This window comes from Lichenostomus cassidix, chromosome Z (assembly GCF_008360975.1).
Source record: "Lichenostomus cassidix isolate B80296 chromosome Z, HeHo_3.0, whole genome shotgun sequence".
NCBI lineage: Eukaryota > Metazoa > Chordata > Aves > Passeriformes > Meliphagidae > Lichenostomus > Lichenostomus cassidix.
In genome coordinates, this window is record NC_139511.1 from 36,697,433 (window position 1) to 36,713,329 (window position 15,897).

A 15,897-nucleotide genomic window follows, 5' to 3' on the forward strand; every position below is an offset into this window, starting at 1 on the left:
TTATTTTCTGCCATAGAGCTTTTTCAGCCACTTTTTGACTAACACTGGAATGATTCTACAGACTTGCTATGTACTGTTTTGGAAGCCACTTTAAGCAAGCTGCTCAGTAAGTGGAGATCTTTTCAGTTTTGAAGGGATCCCTATTAAGGGATTTTTTTTTTTGTGAGGCAGTGGTCTGCAACACTGAAAACATGTAATTTGCAAGGGCATGAAGGCTACAGTCATAGACTGGCCTGTGTTGCTGTGATCAAACGATCATATATGACATTCAGTAAACATTGAAAAATGCAGACCATAAAGATGATTTTTCCAACTGGTTAGCTAACGATGCCTGCATGAGTTTGATTTAAAACCAAAAGGAAGTATCTTCTCAGTGTCTCTCCATCCAGTCCTCTTTTCCTGTGTTCTGTGGTCTTTTTTTTTTTTTTTTTTTTTTTTTTAATATGGAAGTCATCATCAGGAATACTATGGTGGAAATTCATGCACTGAGTAAAAATCGGTAATTTCTTCATTTTCATCTGATGTATAGCATTTTAGTGTAAACATTTTAGTGTTTGTTTGGTTTGATGGAGACATAGGCTTGGCAAAGCTTATAGAAGAAAAAGCAGTCTCAAATTTCAAGCAAAACTATGTTGGTTTGGCAACTGTGCTTCCATTTTTAACAAAAGCATTTAATCCATATGATAAAAGGCAGTTGTAAAGAAATTTGTCCACTTAAAGGCTTTTGTTTCCTCCTTTTATTCTTACACTTGTCTTTTATTCCACGGATAATTACTATCTTGCCACATTTTTAGTACAGTGGGATGTTATAAGGCAACTTTAAACCTCCGTTAATGATGTGTATCATGCTGTGAAAAGCTGAGGTATTGCTTCTGTGTGTGTGAATTTTGCTTTTTGTTTTATTTTAAAATTTCTGTATTTAATGGAATTAGAATTTATAAGTTGTTTTACTTGCAACGTTTTGCAGTGTTGTGGGCTTTTTTGAAATTTCACTTTCAAGCAGTGACCAGCTTTCTCATACTTTTAAACTAAAACTGAAATTAATTTATTGAAATTAAATTGCTTAATTTGAAAATCTCACCTGTAATAACCAGTTTTGCAAAGGAAAAAGCTAAAGACTTTCAGTGTGTGGTATCTTTGAGTTCACCAATTTACGGCAGTAACTTCATTTTGTAAGATTTAATGCTTCACAACTTATCATGAGTTTGAACAACTATGTAATTCATGAAAGAATGTACAGTTTTGTAGCTGCATACCAATTCTCAGCAGGCAGTTTCCTGTATCTCCAACCCTCTGAAAATTGGTTCAAGCATGATCACATTTTGCTAACTTTTTATTTTGGCTTGTTTGCTGCCATTAAAAACAGCATTTCCCTTTTTATTATCTTAAATTTTGCTAAAACCTCACAGGTTCTAGAATGTGTAAATACCTCTCCTAGTTAAGAAGAGTATTTTATGCAAAGCATGAAGGAATACAGTCACACACATGAAACTGAAATGCTCACTGGAGTATTTCATAGTGTTAACAGCTGTCAGTAAGAGAACAGGTCAAGGCAAAGTCATTAGCTTTCAATCCTCTAGAAAGGATTTCATGCTTCTTCTTTATACGCTATAGGAACTTTTCAAAGTATCAATAGGGAATACCATAGGAATTAATAAACTCTCTGCTTCCATGCGCTGTGCTTGATTCTGTGGAACAAGCTTTGGATATGCTCTCCAGTATTTTTCAGCCATTACACAACAGAAGCAGGACATCATGGAAGATTTTAATGTGTTTACTGTCTCAGTGTCTTGGGCATGATTGATGTAACTTACACTTTCTTTGTATAGCACCTGCTGTGAGTGCAGACAAGTACAGGGAAAGGATTTATTTTCAGGATTATTTTCCACCAGGAAATTTATAAACTATAGGTAGAAACATAATCACCAACCTAAATACTTCAGCTTCTCTTAATAACATTTTGGAAAGATACACAGCAAGACAAATTATGAAAATCTTGATTGTGTCAAGATTAGCTGAGTGATTGATATATGGTACAGTTTCCAAGTTTTATCCTTGTGAACATGTTTTATGCCAGTCTGAGAAGAACCAAGAGGTTAATGTTAACCTTAATGCTAGGAGAACTCATCAGGTCTGGTTTAAGGAACATTAAACAGCATTGGTCTATCCAGGACCAATTTCTTTGAACCCTGCAGAGGCTTCCCTGCTAAAGACTTGATGGTGTTTGCGTTAGAAAGAAACCAAATATATTCAACTACCGCATGGGACACAGAACACAAAAATGTCCGTGCCCTGCTTAAGAGCAAGTAAACATTCCCACGATGTCAAATCAAAAGGAACAACACTCCAAATCAACACAAAAAGGAGAGGAAAAATCATTCCGGTGTCAGCACACAGACTGTGTGGTGTACACTGCTCACAAAGCTCATCAACAGGATTTCCAGGGCCTGATGCCTCCAAGGAGGAACTCCCGTTCTCCATTCCAGTTTGAGACTGGAGCTGGGGCAGGCTGAACAACGGAGTCAGAATCAAAGAATCACAGAGTATCCTGAGTTGGAAGAGGCCCACAAAAACCATGGAAGTTCAACTGCTGACCGTGCGCACCGTCACACCACGAGCTCTGAACGCAGTCAGGCTCGGCCCGGGAAGGCCTGTTCTAGCGCCAGCCGCCCTCAGTGTGAAGAGCCTCCCCTCACCCCAGCCCGGCCGGCCTCAGCCCCTGAGCCGAGCACAGCACAGCCCGGCCGGCCGCAGACCCCTCAGCTCAGCACAGCCCGGCCGATCTCAGCTGGCACGGCACGGCACGGCACGGCACGGCACGGCACGGCACGGCACGGCACGGCACGGCACGGCACGGCACGGCACGGCACGGCACGGCACGGCACGGCGGGGCACGGCGGGGCACGGCGGGGAACGGCGGGGCACGGCACGGCACGGCGGGGCACGGCACGGCGGGGCACGGCGGGGCACGGCGGGGCACGGCACGGCGGGGCACGGCACGGCGGGGCACGGCACGGCGGGGCACGGCACGGCGGGGCACGGCACGGCACGGCACGGCACGGCGGGGCACGGCACGGCACGGCACGGCACGGCACGGCACGGCACGGCGGGGCACGGCACGGCACGGCACGGCACGGCACGGCGGGGCACGGCACGGCGGGGCACGGCACGGCACGGCACGGCGGGGCACGGCGGGGCACGGCGGGGCACGGCACGGCACGGCGGGGCACGGCACGGCACGGCGGGGCACGGCACGGCACGGCACGGCACGGCACGGCACGGCACGGCACGGCACAACCCGCACGGCCCGCCGCTCCGGCCGCCCCGCCCCTCTGCGCAGGCGCGGCGCCGTGCAGCGGGGGCAGCGCGCGAAAATTCCAAAGGTGCGGCGCGGCGGGCGCGGTAAGCGGCGGGAGGGGCGGGACGGGACGGCGGCGGGAGCGGGGAGCCCGGCGGGACCTGCCCGGACACCGGGAGGGGCGGCAGCTTCTCGCCCGTCCTGCCCCCGCTGGCCGCGCCTCGGTGGTCGCGGTCCGGGGGCGGTGGTGGCGGGAAGGGGGTGCGCTAGTGCGGATCGTCCGCCGGGCCCCGCGCCCCCCCTGCCCCATCCGCGGGACGCGGCGGCGAGCAGCCCGCCCGGGAAGGGACGGCAGGGGCACCGACGCGTCAGCCCGTTCCTCCCCGGCCTCCCCACGGCTTTGAGGTGGGCAGAGGAAAGCGGCTGTGGTGGGGCCGGGCCTGCGCTACCTCCCGGGAGCTGCTCCCTGAGCGTCTCGGCACGGCCCCGCGGCTGCCGCCCGACCTGCTGCGGGCTCTGCGGTCACTGCTTGCCGTGCCAGCCATGCAGCCTGGCCTTGAGCACTTCCAGGGATGGGACATCCACAGGTTATGCAGGCAGCCCGTGTCTAAACACTCTCACAGTGAAAAGTTTCTTCCTAACATCTAACCTAAACTTGCTCTAAGACTCATTACCCCTTGTCCCATCACTACATACCCACGTAGAAATTCCATGTTCAGCCTTCTTGTATTCCCCGTGTAGGTGCTACCTGGTACTGAAAACATCGGGAGAGACAGAGGCTTCGTCTGTGCTGCCCGCTTCTTGCTATTCCTTCTTCTAGGGAGGGAACAGAGTGATAAAAGGTCATTTTGTGATCTGTGTGCAAGACTGGTGCAACCGTAATACATAGATGCTTTCCCAAGTAATTGTTAGAGGGAGAGGGAGTAAAAAGTTTACAGCTTTGTTTCTGATTCAGCAGAGTTTGCCAACTTTTGTACCACGCAGTCTGACACTTGCAGACATCTGCTCTGGTGGAGGAACTCCAGTAGAGTATGCTTTAAAAGAATAGTGACAGAAAATGTAGCTGGCCTTTTATTTAAACTGAAGATTAGGGAAGACAGGTGTCCCATAAGTGCTGGGACAATTTGACATTTTAAGTTTTGGGTTTGCTTCACAAAGGTAGGTAATTAAACTTCCACTCCTCTCAAAAAGTTTCTGAATGACCGTTTTTCATGTGGGAGAATAATTAAAATAACTAAAATGGGGTAATGCTCTTTATCACAGTGAAGAATCCTTTGGGTAAAATTACTGTGATATAACAATCTAGTGATGGCCTTTTGAAAACTTTTGAAGAATCTTCAGAATTTGGGAATTTTTTCTGTTATGTACTTAAGGGATCTGAAGCTGCCCCCATCACTTCCCGTGTAAAGTCCGTGAATCTTTTTTTTGTGAAAGGAAGGCTTGTCTGCACCCATTAAATTAATTATGATTTTTTTTCTGACTTATGTGCATTACTTGCTCCGTTATTTGGGCTTAGTTAATTTCCCGTTGTTTGCTGAAGGTTGGGAGGCTGTGCGGCAGGAGTGCCCGGCCGCAGGGCATGTGAAGCCGAGCGGCACATTTCCACAGGCGCGGTGCGAGGCGCTGCCCGGCCTTGGGAACGCGCCGGAGCTTGGCGCTGCTCGCTGCTGCCGCCTGCTGGGCAGCGGCGGTGCTGCGGGGCTGGCCCGCAGCCCAGACTTGACTCCAGAGAGCATGGCTCTGGGAAAGCGAGAGGCGGGAGCATCCCCAGTGTCTTCTTACTTGCAAGCACGGGTCAAGTTTTGATAATAACTTCTGTGCTTTTTATCTTAGTTTGCTCAGGGAGTGAGATCTGTGTGATTCTGCCTCTCCGTGTCTTTGGCTACGGGGAAGTGAACGCGATAATAAACTTTAACCAAGTTTGAAAGCAGGATAAAGGTTTTATGGCAATTCTATTCCTTTATATATTCTAAAATCTGAAGGCGGGGTCAAAGACAAAGACTGTTATTCCCTATGTTGTTGGGCAGTAGTCCTCCAGGACTGGACCACCTCCCTTACAAAGACAGACTGAGAAAGCTGGGACTGTTTACCTTGAAGAGAAAGCTGTGTGAAGCACTCATAGCAACCTCTCAGTATCTGAAGGGCGCCTACAGAGAAGCTGGAGACAGACTCTTTTTCAGGATCTGTAGTGATAAGACAAGGGGGAATGGGTTTAAACTGAAAGAGAGAAACTTTGGGTTGGATATTAAGAAGAAATTTGTTACTCTGAGGGTGGTGAGGAACTGGAGTGGGTGCCCCAGGAAATTTCTGGATGCCCTGGCAGTGTTCAAGGCCAGGCTGGATGAGCCCTTGAGCAACCTGGTCTAGTGGGAGATGCCCCTGCCCATAACAGGGAGGGTTGGGACTGGATGATGTATAAGGTCCATTCCAACTCCTTCACATTCTATGATTCTGTGATTCCATCTGGTCAGCAATGGCATATGGGCCAGCTGGATGTGTGCACATGCAATTAACCACAGGATATCATGGGTGAAAGTGTCATAACAGACACTGGTGGGAGTTGGGCTGATATTATGAGAGTTAAAACAACAAAGTGCCCCTTTGAAAGCACTAGACACAGTTGTTCTATCAGCGGAGCAGCCTTGGACACTCAGTGTGCTTTTAAACTATAATTTCTTTTTCCCTAAGACATATGTTTCAGTATGCTGCCCTACAATTGTGAAGGTGCTGATTTTGGCAAAGATGTCTTTCAAAAGACATCTGGGCGAAGGATCTTGTGAAGGTTATCGGAGATAGGTGGAACAAGTTTTTCCTGAAACAATAATTCAGAAAGTGTTAGAGTCCTTTGATATATGTGGAATAATTTTTGGCATTTACAGGAAGATGTATATATTGCATGAGATTATTCCCAAATAAAAACCTTCAGTCCTTGATTTATCAGATGATTTTTTAAAAAATTATTTTTAATGAATATAACATACTTTGTGCCAAGGTGATCTAAACAATGCACAAAAATATGCAGGTTGTGAAGATTTTGCTACATGTATAAATGGTAGAACAGCTCTCAAAAATCAAATCTTAAACAATTCAGCCTATACCAAGAAGGGTAAGAAGGGTATTCCTGGACCATATTTTTCAGTTAATGCTATAATAAATTGCTGTCCTTGTTAAAGTTATTAAAATGAAGACAATGGTAATACTAAATAAAAATCTGTGATTCCTTTCATGCAGCTTTGGAATTAGAAAATCCTTTGTGCTTGAGAATTGATGACATATCCCACCAGCTCCCAAGAGCACTTTAGGACCATGCAGTCCTCTTTCTAAGTTACAGGAAGGTACCATATGTTACATATTGTGTCCTTGGTGAGGGACAGTAATTTTGCAAGTATTGCAGAAGTATTTAAAAATGAATAAAACTTAGTTATGTGTTTTACTCTAGAAATAATACTGATTTTAGATGGCTATGACAAATGGCATGTGATGATTTGGAGTTGTAAAATACTCTTTATTAGTATATTAGTCATAAGCTCATTAAATTTTAATAACAAATTAATAAAGAGAAATCAGATTATTTATATTAACAGTTATAATTTAGTCTTCTGAATTTGGGAATTTTTAGTTACAGCTTCTTTAGAATTTGTTCAAGAATTCTTTTACTTTGTGTAATAGTACAGGGTGGACTCAAGTCAGATGCTGTTTGTGAGAGGTTTCTATTATTTTTTTAACTGTCAGCCTTGCATGTGGTTGCAGGGTTGTGATGTAGTACCTCTGCATGCGTTTTTAGCTTTCAATAGAAATTATATATATAAGCAATGCCATGAGCTATAATTTCATAATTTTACTGGTGATGAGTTGTACAGGTATTACTGAACACATTCTAAAGACAGGTAACTTGCTCAAGTGTAATCTGTACAGCATTGCTTATGGTTATCTTGCAAAATAAAGCCCACAAGGCTACCGCATCATAAGGAACTTTGTAAATTTTTGAGAGGAGTAAATTTTTTAAAAAATTGTAAATGGAGTAAACCTGATGTTACCAGTTAGTTGGTTTTAGTATGATTGTTTTTTTTTCTAAAGGCAAGTAAGTGTATATGTGCCATTCTTTAAAATCAAAGCAGTACTAATCAGGCTTCTGCGGAGATGAAGCAGAATGAGCCCTACTTAACTAATGACTTCTTTAGTGTCATCTGTGAGGTGTATCAGAAGTGAGAATCAGACTCTTAGGCTTCTGACTCATGGAGCCAAATTGCATGGCTGTCCTTACTCCCTAGCAGCAGATTAATTGGACATGTTTATTTCATACATCTTGATTAATTATGTGACAGCATTGAAGTATTCCAAACAGGACTATAATAAGGTATCACAGTGCACAACTAAATTGACATATATGAGTGTCCAAGAAGAAGAGACCAAGGGACATACCACTAGCTAGTATTTTTTTTCTATGCTTTACATTAGATATTCTCATCTATCATCAACTGACCACATTCATAAGGAGCTCCCTTCCCATAAAATACCAGAAAAATACAATTTTAATTTCATGCTAAGGGCAAAATTGTGAGGTTTTCATGAACGGATGTAACAGAAACATTATTGACAAGTCAGAGGATCCACTGTTAGTGTATTAAAAAGTAAATGCTCATAAAATATACAGGACTAATTGACTGGAAATTCCAGAAATCATTGTCTCATTGATTTGAATGTCAGTTCCCTGTCTTCAGTCTAAAGGCCCACATAGCTAATTGTTTCTGTGGTATGAGTTTGACTCAGTGAATCACTGAAAGTCTTTGCTCTAGATGTTTCTGAGGAAACTTATCTCTTCTTGTTTGCAAAGAATGAATAGCCTGATTTAATGCCTGTGAATAGCATGAAACCTTGTCAATGGACTCCAGGGACTGTGGGAGTTTGTTAAGATAATGTACAACAAAAAGGTGTAAATATTGATGTGAATGTCATGAAGTTATTTTTATTCAGCTGAAGAATACATTTTTCTTTTTCTGTCAGGTATACTTAGTGCCATAAATACATCTTCATTCCAAAGATTTTATTCTGTGGCTGTGTTTGAGTGTGAGTAATCAGAGAGAGGAGGGAAAAGTATGAGACTCTTTTCTTTTATGTCAGAGAAGTGCATTCTTTCGTTTGCAAGCTTGCTTTCACTGTGTTCTTGTGAATACTTTTCACAGATTTTTTACTTACTCTTACTAAGCTGTCACTGGAGTTCATATAAAGGTAAGTATGTGTAATATAAGCTGGAAAGAAAATACTTTTCTGTGATTATCGTGTGGTCATTTTCTTTTTGGTGGAATATTGACCTTCATCATTGCATAAACTGTCATGTAATGCTTGAGGAGCTTAACTTGAATAATTGATTATCTTTGAGGGAAACCTTGAAAAAACCAGTGTTTCCTAATAGGCTAGAGCATATGAGATTTGTGTGTTTTATCTCTTTTTGTCATTTGTTTCCTCAGTGACTTTGAACAAATCGTTTTCTGTTTGTGCCTCTGTTTCATTATGCTTATGAAAAAATGCTTTAACTATGTAGAACTGAGGGATTTCAATGAAAGGTATGTGCTTCATTACTAAATAGATATTAGAAGATCTTACGGAAATGGGGAGAAAGTGTTTGCTTAGAATGAGAATTACAACTCTGGACTGTATGAATAGCTCTGGATATCAGTACCATAGTCGGTATTTTACCTTGTGTTCAAATATTTGGGATAAAGAGTTTGGAACATATGTCTTCATATTTCTCTGTAACCTGGGGGGGAGCTTGACTTTTGCACTGACATGGCTACTAAAGAAGTATTGCTGGAAATATTGTAAGGAAGTCCCTTAATATTCATTCATAATTTAATTGAAGAAAGAAAGGCTACTAGTCATCCTTCTCGACATCTATATAGGTTGTCCCTGTTGGTTTCCCTCCCAACCTCCACAGCTTAGTTGGAGGAAGATTACGTTCTGACAGGAACATTTTTAGGCTTTCACCCTGCCTCCTTGTAATTTTCTTATGTACAGGTAGAAGTGAATGCTATTCCTTGATATACTAATACAAAGGAATACACATTTTCTACTATATTACAGGTCATATATCACTCCTCTGAAGAGACAATTAATGTTCTTACTTGTTGTGTGCAGATATGCTTCTGCTTCTGCTCGACATGAGGGAATTACTGTATATCTGTTAATTGCAGAACTTAAATTTCTAAAAACGAAAGGGCCAAGGATTGGTGTATATGCAACATCCCCTTCACTGATAGCTCAAAGTTTGAACCTGGCACAAAAGAAATGCTGTTTATTTCATGGTGAAACTTTGACTTAATCTCTAGCTAAGGGTTTTTTGTTGGTTTGGGTTTTTTTTCCCCAAAGGAACTGAATTTTTAGGAAATAAATTTCTCTGTATTCCACTCAAGAAGTATACAAATATAGGTTGATAGGAGAGGGGAAGAGGGAAATTGATTGTTTTGGTTTATGTTTGGATCAGAATGGAATAGAAGAGACTGTTTTGTTGGGACAAAAATAATCTAGTCCAACTGCCTGAACAATTCACAGCTGAACAAATGTTAAATTTGGTATTAAGTGCATTGTCCAAATGCCTCTTTTTAAGGCACTTAACAGGCATGGAGCAAAAACCACATTTGTAGGCAGCCTGTTGCAGTGTTTGACCACTCTGCTGGTAAAGAAAGGTTTCCCAGTGTCCAGTCTGAACCTGCCCTGATGAACTATTTGCACATATTGTGTTACTGGATTCCAGGAAATCCTGGGAAGAGACCAGCATTTCCCTCTCCAGGTCGACTCCTCAGGAAGCTGTACAGAACACTGAGGTCACCCTCAGCCTCCTTCTCTCCAAACTGGACAAACCCAGAGCCCTCAGCCACTGCTCACAGGTTGTGCCTTCCAGCCCTTCCCCCAGCTCTGTTGTCCTCCTCTGGACCATTCAAGGACCTTCCCACCCTTCTCAGACTGTGGGCCAGCACAGCACACAGGTCTCAGGGTGGATCCAGCGGGATGATCCTGTCCATTGATGGCTGGTGCTGCTGTGTCTGATGCAGCCCGGGATGGGCTTTGCCCTCCTGGCTGCCCGGGCACACTCTGCTGACCACACTGAGCTGCTGCTCACCAGCACCCCCAGATAATTTTTTACTGTAGAGGTTGAAGAAAGCCTTTAGATGTCTGAAATGAAAGCATAAAATCTCTAATATTGGTCTAGCTATGGGAGGCATTGGTAAGCACATGTAAAAGTTTAACTGAGGAAGTAGAATTTATATTTGGTACAAAAATTGCTCGTTGTTTAGGTAACTATAATTTGTTCACTTTGCTTTGGCTTACATGAAGTTTTGTGAGAGCCTATTTGCTAGAATTGGATAATGAAAACTGTATAGTCAGATAACCCAGAAAGCTGTATTGTGTCAGATTACCCATTAGATAGGGAGCGATGCATTAGCTGGCAGATTTGGTAGAGGAGAATGGGTACAAACAATAGATTTAATCTAACAAGAATTACCATTATTGCTAAAAGGTCTAATTTTTCTACTGTAGCTACTCTTATGTGGATGTCTCACTGTCATGAAAGCTTAATGTGAAAATTAGGCTCCATTGAGACTAGCAAAATTTTTGCCATTGATATAAACAGAACCAGCATTTCATTCCATTTCCTGTAACCTGCAAAATAACATCTAATTTGTGTAGTGTTTAGACTGCTGCTATCAGAGATTCAAGCACAATTGATGTGTGATGTTACACTGTAACTGTTAGTGACGCTAAAGTGATGTTAGCAATGATCAGACTTCCTGCAAAGTGGTGTAAAAATATTTTGTTTTTATGTTTCCAGATACCAGAGACAGTTCTGCCCTCTGTAGTTTGAAGGCTTGATCAGACCTTGTGTCTCCAGAGTTGCCTTTATTCTTTGAGTAGTTGTTTTAGCTGCAATTTTCCTTGTGTTGGCTTTATTTCTGCTGTTGTCGCATAAGACAGCTGAAAATGAGCTGAACTGAATGAAAAACTGTCCAGCAAACTAAATCCAAGGGTATTTGAACATTAATTTTCATTAGCGCTGTCCCCCCAAAACCTTTATTCCTCAAGCACAAAGAGTGATTGCCACATTACAGTGGCCTGAGTGTTACCAAATAGTCTTGTAAGGTTGGTATTTGGTTTGCAAGACAAATACATAAACCTTACTGAGGAAATATATTAAAAGGAGATGTGCTGCCACCCCCCTCCCCCCCCATCAATTTCTAGAAGATTATGAAAGTGGGTAATTGTTTGTGCTTCTGTTCACTGTGGCCAGGATGTGAATTTTAGCTTCTGCGGTATTTTGTGGTATATTGTTGTTACCTCTGTGATAGGTCACTAATAAGGCAAATCAGATATGGAAGAGCAAGCAAGGAATTAAAGGGTGAGCTAGGAGCCCCTTGTTTCTTTCAAGTCTGGCTTTTGTTTTGGAAGGTCATGTTGATCTGCTTAGCATCAGTGTGCAATGGTCAAATCTGGAATTTGCTCTATGGCCTTGAAACAAATTTCCATTCTGCGCATCTATCTGATTCTCTGTCTACTGGTATGGACAGCTTTATGTGGGTCTTGCTGGATTTTGTTCTGACTACTGGTGACATAGAAATTATTTTAAACTAGGATATTGTAAGTTTTGGTACTTCGCTGAATTATGTAGAGTCTTCTGTCAGAGATGTAAAGGCACTGTACTTTGTTGCCTATTTTCTCCTCTTAAATGTAACTTAAAAAAATACTTGTGGTGTTCGAGTATTATTCATTTATTCATTGTGTTCCTTGCAGGAATGGCTTTCAGTGGCTTGTGATAAGATTTTTTATTCAATTTTTTCATAAAAATCCATTATGTGGGCTGGTACTTACATATTTTGTATTTGAAAGTATAATTGATTGCCTGCATGCCCTGTTAAGATTCATAATAGAAAGGTAACAAATAATATCTGTAAAATGTGGTGATATCACTCCTGCTTTCACTGTTCTTATAGGCAGAAGATAAGAGTTAGATGGATGTGCTAGGATATTATTTCTGCTTTTCCCATTTAAGATGGTTTTGTACTTTATTCTTAAGCTTCTAGAAATGGGTAAATAAGAGGGAAGATCTGCTGCTGCAAGATAAGCTATTGGAACCAGCAAGTGTTAACATTAAGTTTTGTGTGAGGCAAATAAATAATATTTTTGGGGTCGTGAAACCTGGTACATGGGAACCACAGGATATGCTGAGTTGGAAGGGACCCCCACAAGGATCATTGAGTCCAGCTCCTGACTTTGCACAGGACACCCTAAGAGTCACACCGTGTGCCTGAGAACCTTGTGCAAATGCCCTAGAACTCAGTCAGCCTTGATGCTGTGGCCACTTCCCTGGGGAGCTGTGCCCAGACACCCTCTGGAAGGGGAAAGCTTTATGATCATACAGTCCTTTTGCAGGGAGAGGGAGATGTGATGTTTTCAGTGTATCCTAGAAGGGGAGATCTTGTATGAATCCCAGCAAAGGTTGCTTCCTCAGGGCATCAAGTCTTCTTTAGAACTGCAGAGCAACAAAATTCATCTGCATCATTTTGCAGTTTGCAATGATACTCAGACTAAACCTGTGCAAGAGGTTTCATGTTTATGCTGTCCACAAAAGTAGCCCTTAGGGGCTGCAGTTAGGGAGCCACTGTTGCTTAAAGATGAAAACTCAGCTCTTTTTCCAGTGGTATCTGATAATGTAATTCAGAAGGCAATTCTCTTAAGTTACTAATTATCAGAGTAAATGCAGGAAACAATAGGAGTTAATAAGAAATAGGAGTTAATTACTTTCTCCAAGTAAATTTTTAGTCTAAGTATTGAATGATAATGTCAGCCATCTGGTTGACAGCTATTTTGTTTGTCAGATTTTACAGGTTGCTTAGCCAGTGTTGATTCCTTTTTTTTGGCAGAACTGTGTCCTTCGATTTTATTTTCAGGGGAAGATAAAGGGGCATGCAGTTTGTTTTAATTTGGAAAGTCTGCAGATGGACAGGCAGTTTTCTATAATAGTTGGTTTTTCTTGCTGTAAGATAGTTGTGCATGTAGAGAAAAAGATAAATAGACAAGCTTGTTTTTGTCTGAAAAGTTAATAAATTAAACATGAACACTAATCAACACTGGTTGTAAGCACACCAGTCTAAAATAAAGGTGGAAATTGTTCTCTTGATTATCCTTTACTGCTGGACTGCCAGTGTGTGTAGATTAGGCTTAATATCAACCTTTAAAACAGCCCATGAAGCTAATTTCTCAGCAAGGGATAATGTGAAAAATAAGATAAGAAGAATAAATTATGTATGTTTTTAAATTTCACATAGTTTTTACTACTCTTGGGCCTTTCTGAAATTTCTAAAAAAAATTTGTTCTTTTCCTAATAAACTAAAAAAAAATATATTGGGGAGCCTAGTAGCAGATTTTCTTTAAAGCAGGAAGTAAATTATATTTGCTCTTACTACCTATTGAAGTATATATTAAATTTTCTTCTGTTCTTGGCAAGCAAAAAGAGACTTGTCAGGGTGAAGATTAGAAGTATACTTGAGAACACGGTGAAAGAAGCCTAATAGATATTTTATGTGGAGAAGTAATAAATAAAAAGATAGTAACATTGTTCAGGATAATTGCTACTTTTTCTTTTTTCTTGGCATAACCTCAGAATATCCGTTAGATAATAAATTTGTGACATGATTATCATAATCTTCAAAACATCAAAACTGTAAGTTAATACTCTTCTGTTCTATTACTGTATCAACTGTGCTGTATCACAGTTGAGTTAAGGGTGATTAAGGAGTCAAAATGATGGTATTTTTTTGATTATATAATATACTGAAGTGCTTACCTAATATCTAGTCTCCTAACACCTATTGAAGTAATCAATCTGCACAAAAGGACTGTTCTACTGCTTTGTAAGTATTAAAATCCCTTAAAAATAGTTTGAAATTTGGAATGTATGTTTATGGGTTTTGTTAGCTTTATGGTGACCTGTTTTGGTTGGGGCCTTCAGACCCTATGTCATTAAAGTATTTTTAACTTTTTTCTTATTGTTTGTGTTTCCTCAAAAGTTAAAGTTGCTGGTGGGTGGGATTTAAGAGAGGAGGAAGAGGAGGAGTGTAAAGTAAAATGTTCGTTTGGAGTGTGGAGCTACTTATCACTGATTAAAGGAAAAGTGAGAGCTTCATATCTTGAATGTGAGTTTAAGTCATGTTTACTTGGAGTGCTGTGACATAAAGCAATATCATACCTTAATGTATCTCTACAATCCTTCTACGTGAAAAATTTTATTTAAATTTAGCAGCTGAATTTACAAGATTAAAGAGAAATTAAGTCATAAATGTTCAATAGTAATTTTTGTCAACCTACTAAAGCCAGATTTGGGGACTTTGCCTCAAGACCTGGTAACAAAAGTCAGTGACTGAAGTGGTATGTTTCAGACACTGGTCCAGATAGCCCACTTGACAGACTCAAATTCCTTGTTAGAAATGCTGCCATTAACTCCGAAAATGTATAACAAGTACCATCATACCTGAGCTCTGCGAGGTTCCCTGTGCTTGCAAGTGTGAGGCCAAGAGGGTTGGACTGGGGCTTCTCAGAGAACAGGACTAAAGATTATAGTCCTTCTCCATTCCTTCTGGAAGTAAAAGATATTGTAAGATAATTCATAATAAATCTAGCTTCTGATTTTGCCCTGTTGTGGAGTACACAGTCATAAATAAGAATCAGTTTTTGATCTTTGGCGGCTAAAATAAAAGGAGTCCTTATTAATGGAAAAGAATGGAAATTAACCTGAAAGAGACCTTAGGAATATATTTGTCAGTATCGTAAGTCAAATTATTAATCAAGTGTTTATTATCTATGATTTCTGTAGCTCTTGTAATATGTTTTATGTCTTACTGGGATCAGAATATTTAAACTGTGTTTGATTACCTAACAGTTTTCTATTTCTCTGGCTAATAAACCTTATCCTATATCCTGTAATGTTTTTTGAGATCGAATCTGTGTCTGGTATGTTTTCTTTTTAATCAGGTTATTTATGCTTTCGGTAACTTTACTATGTGCTTTCTGGTAATGTTGAAGTGAAGACAAGAGTAAGCTTTTTTAATCAAATTGCTCTTTTCAGGATAGATTCTATAGTTAAAGTAAACAATCAATAAAATATTTCATTGGAAACTTCCAATGAAAGCAAACAAGTACTGCTTAAAATCGTGCCATTGGAAGTAGAGGATTTTTGGAAATAGTGTGGAATAAGTAGTGTTGTGATGCAGAAAATCTTAATGTATAATAAATTTATCACATTCTTGATCCAGGATGAATTGAAGCACATAGTAAATGCTAAACAAGGGTCAGTGGCCTATGTGAATAGTGCAGCAATTCCTAGAAATGCAACTTTATTGTATTCTTCTGGTGATCTTGGGATAATTTTATAAAAAAATGTGCATTTATGGTATTCCAAACAGGTAACAGCAATGCTTTAAGCATTTTTGTGATTATAACTCTTGAAAATCTGCATTGAACCCTGAGATGAGTTCAGTGGGTTGGAGCATGGTGCTAATAACGCCGAGGTCACGGGTTCCATTCCCACATAGACCATTCCCTTAAAAATT

At 41.0% G+C, this 15,897-nt stretch overlaps 1 protein-coding gene across 3 annotated transcripts in view; it reads left to right on the forward strand.

Moving 5' to 3' along the window:
- The first annotated feature begins 3,303 nt into the window (after positions 1–3,303).
- FANCC (FA complementation group C) overlaps positions 3,304–15,897 on the forward strand; it is a 79,801-nt gene continuing 67,207 nt past the window's right edge. For 2 of the 3 annotated variants that reach the window (XM_085043703.1, XM_085043705.1), the window contains exon 1: positions 3,304–3,402. The gene's annotated coding sequence lies outside the window, so the exon portion shown is untranslated. The remainder of the gene's footprint in view (positions 3,403–15,897) is intronic. The other variant, XM_085043704.1, reaches the window with a different exon arrangement.